The 9,011-nt window shown below is 34.7% G+C and overlaps 1 pseudogene; it reads left to right on the plus strand.

The window, feature by feature from the left end:
* Window positions 1-7,624: 7,624 nt before the first annotated feature.
* On the plus strand, window positions 7,625-8,580 carry LOC130845777 (olfactory receptor 13C9-like; annotated as a pseudogene).
* The last annotated feature ends 431 nt before the right edge of the window (window positions 8,581-9,011 follow it).

Raw genomic sequence — 9,011 nt, forward strand, 5'->3', positions numbered from 1 at the left:
TTGTTTGGTTTCATCTTCCGCTAACCCCCATCTGCCTCTTTAGTTAAGTTCCTGTGATGCTGAGATATTTTCTTTTCCTGTGTTCATCATGCCATTTCTTGTCTTTCACCCTTGATGTTATTTTCCTCTTCTTGGAATGTCCTTCCCTATATTACTTCTGTCTCAAATTCTTACTCCCAAATTAGGAATATATTAGTTCAGGGGTCACCTCTCCTGAAAATTATTTCTTGATTGTGAGTTGCTTGTCATTTATACTTCCATAGCACACCAAGCCATCATTTTTATTGCAGCATTTACCACCTTTTGTTGAAATCATCTGATTACATGGATATTTTCTCACTGCTTATGGGATTCTTGAAGGTAGAGACTGTCCTGCACATTTTTCCCTTCATAGAGATTGTTACTATGAGCTTCACTGAGTAGATGTGAAATAAGTTTTAGGTAAATGGAAGTGATTAGAAAATATATAACACCTAATAGGAATATTGGTAGAGGACATGAGTACACAACACATAAAAAGGAAAATGCAGCTGTTTAAGACACACGAAAAGGTTAAATATCTCTAGTAGTTAAAAGTATCATTTGAAACAATAACAAGATACCATTTTAGGCCTTTTAGATTAGAAAAAGATCTACACTATTGACAACATCCAGTGAGGAAAAGAGCAAGAGAGAATCAGCAACACCATAACACTGGTGGAAGCATAAAGTAGTGTTATCCTTTGGAGTCATACAAATCTTCATTTATTTTGACCCACTTATTTTACTACTAGAATTCTATCCTAATGAAATAATTTGAACTTACTTTGTTAAAGATAAATTAAAAAAATAAAGAATAGAAATAAGAGACGAAAAAGAAAACAACAGTATTCAAAAGTATCCAGCCTTGGGACTTCCCTGGTGGCGCAGTGGTTAAGAATCTGCCTGCCAATGCAGGGGACACAGGTTTGATCCCTGGGCCAGGAAGATCCCACATGCTGCAGAGCAACTAAGCCTGTGTGCCACAACTACTGAAGCCCGTGTGCCTACAGTCCATGCTACATAACAAGAGACACTATCGCAATGAGAAGCCCATGCACCACAACAAAGAGTAGCCCCTGGTTGCCACAACTAGAGAAAGGCTGCATGCAGCAATGAAGACCCAACACAGCTAATAAATAAAGAAATAAATTTATATAAAAAAAAAGTATCCAGACCAAGGTACTTCAGTGGCTGCTCAGGAGTAAGGTGGAAATGAGTTAGCCTGACTTATTATATTGTTGTATAATTAAGATCAGACTCCTTTTAGAACTATGGTCCTCATCAGGATGTTTACTTATAATTTATATTCAGCTTTATTCTTTACATATCTATTTTTTGCCTGAGGATATCTTTTTTCCCTTGACTTACCTGTTTTCCCTCCTTTCTTCTTTCTTTTCTTCCTTTAAAGTTTTTTTTCTTTTATAGTGTGTATCACTTTTAGAATATTTACAATATAATTATGTTTATTCAAAAAGGCAACATTTACTTTAATCTAAATCTATAAAGTGAACAAAAATTTGTACAGTAAATATTCATTTATACTTCGAAAATATTGTGTGTTTGTGTGAGTGTGTGTATGTGTGTAAGAGAGAGGTGGGAGGGAGAGATTCAGAGAAAGAGAGAAAGAAAGAGAGAAAGCAAGAGCGGGAGTGGGGGAGGAGAAAGAGAGAGAGAGACTGACAGAGAATTCAACTGGGGAAACTTTGATGACAATACACAAGCCCCTTTCTGATTTTCTGTATGAAGTAGAGTAATGGGCTTCCTATAATTAGGTCTTTAGGGCTTTATTTCTGAAGTCTCATAAGTTTTATACGTATTTTATCTCTGAAGCAATATATAGTTTTACACAGAGGTTTAGAAAAGTCGTTGAGAACATTTAAATGTGTCCTAAAGCCTGAAGCAGGTTCTTTATGTATTTGTGGGTCTCTACAATGGGGTGGTGTCTCGGTCTGGACTTCAGGGGAAAATTGCCCTATTCCTAAATTTTATTGCTAAATACTATTTTTCTTCCTATTTTGAACTAAAAGAATTTAATGATGCTTTATTTGAACTAGAGGAAGTTGTCCTAGTTATCATACCTGAATAATCACGTTTCTATAAATGTTACCAAATCAGTGAATTTCTATGGCAAGATGATTACTCACCAGCAGCTGCCTCTTTAGAGGTTCAGCTACTAATGAGGAGTCATGAAAATTGGCTGCAAGTGGAAAAGCAAGATAAAAATATCTGTTGTTGCTACAACCTAGAAAGAGAGGCAGTCTCTGGTTTGGAGGTAAGTTGCTGCAAAGACAAGAAACAATTTTTATCAGCTATAAGCAAGAGTTGGACTGATGCGTTAAAGGTGTCAGTTTTGAAACTAAGATGTTTTTCTCACTGAAGAGACACTGAGTATTGAAAATGAATTTAAGGGTCTATTCACTGAGAGGCAGTAGGCAAAAATAATACTCTGAGACCAAAAGAGCAGTTCAAGATGCAAAGGCAATTGAGCAACAAACTGAAAGGAATTTGCCCAGCAAGTATGAATTACTTTTTGTCAGTGTGTAGCTTTTTAGAGGATCACACAGTGTTTGGACACCAGTTATTATTTTTAACTAATTAAGGCTCACTACACAGTAGATAGCAGAATGTGTGTTCTGTAGTATAAAATTCATAACAAACAGGTCTTTCCTGGTCCTCTAGCAACAACTCTGATCCATCTGGTTCAGTCAACTGAGAACAAGGTGAACTATGTGCTAGACTGTGCTAGGGACTCTTTATGTAGACATAACAAGTGAGGAGGAAACTATGACCAATTTGGATTAAAAAAAAAAAAACTGAACATAATCATTTCCTGAGATCTGAAAAAGATAATTTACCAAAGCAATGAATAGCCAGAGAGAGACGTGCTAGAGCATTATCCTAGTGTGTTTGTATACATGATTGGTGACTATTTTCAATATTTGCTTTTCTATTATTAGGTTATAATTGTAAAAATGAGTGACTTTCCCTTTATTTTTTATGTTAAAATAGTTTGTCAAAAAAGTTGGCTATGTTTTTAAGACAAGGATCATGCTGACACTTTCCTAAAACCATGTTTTTTTTATGGAGTGAATTGAATCTTTTCAGTAATTTTTCCTTTTTGCCACCTAATTTGCTGGCATCCAAAGGAGTGACGTGTGATAAAGGATTGGAGTGTTATACACTATCATAAAGTGTATTAGCATTTGATTGTAAGATGAAAATAATACTATTTAACAGAACACTGTGTGTGATCTGATTGAGCTTTTAAGCTACATATACTTGGCCTTCTGGAAAGACAATGATGACAGGTTCAAAGATGTAAAAAGACAAGGAAGAACGATGAAAGAGAGACATAAAGCAAACCACTAACAGTGGAAATCATTATTGTGCTAATTGAAAAATAGACACTGTCTCATTTAATCTTATCAACAATATATGGTATAGGTGCTATCTTTATCTTCATGCTATAGCCAAGGAAGGTGATGATTAGAAACATGCCCAGGCCACGCTGGTTAGTAAGGGGCAGAAATGCCATTTAAACTAAGCCTGCCTCCAAGGCCTATGTCTTGACAATACTATGGAATGTGCTTGATAGAATATCATGTAGCATGGAGGTAGCTCATGGAACAAGGTTTTCGCAGCGATGATTTTTACAGGTGTGTGTATAACCTCCATTATTCAATGAACTCCACATGTACCTAATGTCCTTTGGGGTCTCAAGTGGTTTATACCCTAACCTAGAAAATCTGAAAAATTTTAATAAAATACAAATTTGATAAAAGCTACAAAATGTTAACAGCTGTGGATAGGAGACGAGCTTAGAATAGGGAAATCAAGTTGGGTTTGGGGTTATTCTGAGGCGACTAAGTACGTCCTGATATTGAGAAGATGGACCTGAGATTCAGAGCAAAGTACCTTATACAGTTAGATGGACAAAGGACTCTGAAGAGGGAAGGCTCTTTGGACTTGAGAATGGAACAAGAATAATAGTTAACATTTATTGAGCTATAATGTTGTTCTAGGAGTTTTACTACCTCATAAAACAGTATCACTTTTAATGGAGAGGAAATGACATGGGATAGAAGGACAGACCCTAAAGCAGGTCAGAGGATAGCTTGCAGCTTGATGGAGGGACAGGAGATCCATATGGGCCTGGAAATCCTGATGATACTACTTAAAGTATCTTGAGTATTCAGAATGTGAGTATATTTAAAGGACCTGTTAGTCTTCAGCAATTCCCATTTAGAATGTGATTCTGAACAAGTTAGAACAATTTTTAGACCCATGTGGTTGTGTCCCATGGCAATGGATGGTTTGATGCTGTGTACCATTGGAAAAGTGAAAGGAGAATTGCTATGCATCTGAAAGGCAAGAACTATAGTATCCCATCATTTCTATGTCCCCTTTTCATGGAAACTTAAATTACTTCCACGTATGCTGTTACAAACAGTACTTTATTGAATTAATTTGTATGCAAAGCACTTTACACATGCACCAGCATAACTGTGTGATAATAATCTAGAGCTATATCTGTGGGCAAATGTTATATGCATGACTGTGATTTTGCTAAAGGTTACTTAGTTGTCCTCCACAGAGTACATACCAATTTGTGTGTCTACTGAGAATGTTAAGGAGTGCCTGTCTCCTCACCCTGAGGAGGCAAGGTCATTAGAGATAAAACCGTGTTACTATAAGATACCACTGCAGTGCTACCTAAAGAATGGGTCACAGTGAGAGGTACTGCGAAATTTCTGTGTGGAAGTTCCCAAGGATGTTGGTCACTGAGTTTCTTAAATACCTTTTTCAGCACTTTCAGTACTTTAAAGTACCACATTGAATAACAGTATGTCAATTAACAATAACAGTCAAAATTCATATATACATATGTATGTATATAGCTAATATATATTTTTAATTCTTCTAAATTTATCTAAATTTAATTTTTCTAAATTATCTCAGTAACATCTGAGAATTGGGGGGTAGAAATGGAGGAATAAAAGCATTCTTATAGTTTTACCTTCATTTTTTATTTGAGGGACAATTTAGGAGATTAGAGAGCATTCTAGTGGGAAAAATAGTTACTTTTTATAACTAAATGATTGGGTCTGTAGGTCAAATTATGAAAGTAGAGAAAAAAATGTAACTAACCACTCATGACTGGAAAAAATGAATAAAATGTTCAAGTTAAGGCAAACAAATTGTGAATGACAACTTAGCCAGCAGAAATAAGGAAATGGGAAATATAAGTAAGTAATAAAAACAAAGTATATGGAAGGAAAAATGAAATACATTTATAATTATATTCTAAAGTGAATAGACTGAATATGTTCGTAAAGGCAGAGAGTATAAAAAAGGGATTAACGACTTAAACCCAGACATATGTTATTTGTATTATACTTTAAACAAAGTAAAAAGAAAAGGTGAAAATAAACGGATGCACCTACAGAGAGCAGGCAAAAGCAAACTAAAAGAACGTACCTAGGATATTACACAGGAGTGTAATATCAATATCATGAAAGTGGAATTTAACTTTAAAGTACAAAATGGGATAAAAATAGGTCAATTAATGATAACATTCACAATTTATGAAGAAGATTATCAACCATAAACAGGTATACACTAAACAACACAGAATCCAAGCATATAAAAAACTTAGATCTCTAAGTAAAACTTGGTTATAAATATTTATATAGAATTGATTAAAAAGATGACACAAAATAATCTCAAAGATATGCATAGTACATTCAGTAAACCTGATGACATGTATATGTGTATACATGTATTGTTTGTGTGTATATAGATATATGTGTATATATATATATACATACATAAAATCATATATCTCTCCCAAAGAGAATTCATATTTTTTGTTAACATTTACAGCATGGATCAAGTAGTTGGTTGCCAAAAATACATAGCTATAGAATTTCAGGTCACACTCTTTTATCATATAAAACAAATTGGACATAATAAAAATGGAACAAAAATGTCTAATCACCAGGTATGCATATCTAGATAACTCTTGGTTCAAATAGGGCATGAAAAGAAAAGAATTTATCTGGAAACCAATAATAAGATCATTTCATGTCAAAGCTTAAGTCTATAGTAAAAAAAATGTTTTACATGCCACTTAGTTTCCACTAGAAAGAGGAAAAAGATAAAATATTACGGGATTTATGAAATTATGTTATGAAATTAGAAAATTCCAAATAAGCTTAAAGAAATGTACAAAGACAAAAACTAAAGTTAATGAAAGAGAAAAATAAATGGAAAGGATAAATCTATCCAAAAGCTTTTTTTAAAAAAATTTTTTTGAGAAGACATGTAATGGGGGAAAACCTCTTGTGAAACTAATAAAGAAAAAAAAATTAAGAATAGTAATGAAAAAAGGAGATAGGACTTCTCATAGAGACCACAGAATTATAAACATTAAATGCAACTCCATGACAACATATTTGTTGTCATAAAAATGAGTAATTTCCCAGAAAAATATAAAGTATCAAAATAAACTGCTCTGAAATCACCATGTTGAAATCTTTCTTCTTTCTGACCAATCACCATTTTTGGTCTGATGTTTCTTTTGAAATGTTAGTATTGTCAATTAAATTATGAGGTATTTTAGTCTATTAGCCAAATTCTCTGCAAAATGAAGAATTAAGAGCTTGTACTCCGCAGCCTTATGGCTTGAGTTTAAGTCTTGGCTCTACCATTTATTTATCTATATGAACTTGACTTTAAGCAGATTATTGATACTTTTCTGTGCCTTAATTTTCTCCTCTTTGTTATGAGGATGCTACTGCTAATAATAACAGTAATTGCCTAATAGGGTTGCTATTCAGACTAAATTAGGTAATGTGCTAAGAAAACAGTGGAGTAAGAAATGTTAGTCATTATTTTGTCCTTGATTTATTCATTTATTCAACCAATATTTCTAATCATCTCTCTGTGTATCTATGTATTGTAGATACTGGGACTTTGGAAGTTAACAAGAAAAAGTACCTGCCTTAAAAATAAAGTTTACATGCTACTGGGCAAGATAGATAATAAACACAACCATAGTTTCAAAGAGTGACAGGATCATTGATCTACTGTGTGGTGGTTTGTAGTCAATAAAATTAGTTTATTGTTCAGTTATACATAATACAATACTCATATTTATTATAGCCTCTAGTTAACCCATGTGATAACAAAAATTCAGGTTTCAACAAGGAAGATTTGGGTTTGAATCAACTCCACTCTATATCTTTAATCAGTTTACTTAAGAGTTCTGCTTTGATTTATTTATTTGTAAAATGTGGATAATGATACCTCTCTTTCAGAACTGCGATGAGATTGAATGAATTACATGGCATATTTCTTGTAGCTTGAAATATGCTAGTTTCTTTCCCCTTCTCTCTCTCTGTTCATACCTTCATTCTATTTGGTCCACTTTCCTTTGTTTCTTCTCTTCTTTCTTTGGTCTTTTCCTTTCATATTTCCTTTTTGTTTTAAATGGGAGTATATGGTACTTGAGCATTGGTACACAGCTGAAAGTAATCATCGTAGAATACATAATTTATCTGAACATATTCTAATGTATTACAGGTGAAAGAGAAACAGTAAAATGAAATGGGAAAACCAAACCATTCTGGTGGAATTTTTCCTGAAGGGGCTTTCTGGTTACCCAAGACTTGAGCTACTCTTTTTTGTGCTCATCTTAATAATGTATGTGGTCATCCTTCTGGGCAATGGCACCCTTATTTTAATCAGCATCTTAGACTCCCACCTTCACACCCCTATGTACTTCTTTCTGGGGAACCTCTCCTTCTTGGACATCTGCTACACCACTACCTCCATTCCCCCATGCTGGTGACCTTCCTCTCGGAAAGAAAGACAATCTCCTTCTCTGGCTGTGCAGCTCAGATATTCCTTGGCTTGGCCATAGGGACCACAGAGTGTGTGCTCCTGGACATGATGGCCTTTGACCGGTATGTGGCTATCTGCAGCCCTCTGAGATATTCTGTCATCATGAGCAAGGATTCCTATGTGCCCATGGCAGCTGTGTCCTGGATCATAGGAGTTGTCAACTCTGCAGTACAAACTGCGTTTGTGGTACAATTGCCCTTCTGCAGGAATAATGTCATCAATCATTTCTCCTGTGAAATTCTGGCTGTCTTGAAACTGGCCTGTGCTGACATCTCGGGCAATGAGTTCATCATGCTTGTGGCCACAGCCTTGTTCACTTTGATGCCCCTGCTCTTGATTGTCATCTCTTACTCATTCATCATTTCCAGCATCCTGAAGATCTGCACTTCTGAGGGGAGAAGCAAAGCCTTCTCTACCTGCTCAGCCCACCTGACTGTGATGATAATATTCTATGGCACCATTCTCTTCTTGTACATAAAGCCCAAATCTAAAGAGACACTTAATCCAGATGGCATGGATGCTACTGACAAACTTATATCCATGTTCTATGAGGTTATTACTCCTATGATGAATCCTTTAATCTACAGTTTTAGGAATAAGGATGTGAAGAAAGCAGTAAAATACCTATTGAGAAGAAAAGCTTTTAATAAGTAAATGGGAAAGGGACAGGTAATTTTTATAATCCAATGTGGAAATCAATTAGGGAAACCAAAGAGTCAAATAGGTTCTTGCTGCTGCATCAAATCTATCTCTGCAAGCTCTCATGCGCTATAATATTATTTTTTGGTGCCGTGTGTAATGAAAGTAAATAAATAAATTTCAGTGTTTTCTGAGTCAGTGATTATAGTTTGTTGTTGTTGTTGAAGAGCTTGATTATCAGGCCAGTAGAGGGATAGCATAGTAGGGAGAGAAATTTTCAGACAGGAAATAGTTACACTAGTATTGAAACCTTAAAAAATTTTTTTGATAAAATATTTCCAAAACCTATTTCATACTTCCTTATTTCCTTCACAAGACAGAATTATAGCTGATTTCAGATTTTAAAAACTCATTTAAAACTATGAATTTCCAAACTGTAATTACTA

The sequence above is a fragment of the Hippopotamus amphibius genome, chromosome 2 (assembly GCF_030028045.1).
Source record: "Hippopotamus amphibius kiboko isolate mHipAmp2 chromosome 2, mHipAmp2.hap2, whole genome shotgun sequence".
NCBI classification, from domain to species: Eukaryota; Metazoa; Chordata; class Mammalia; order Artiodactyla; family Hippopotamidae; genus Hippopotamus; species Hippopotamus amphibius.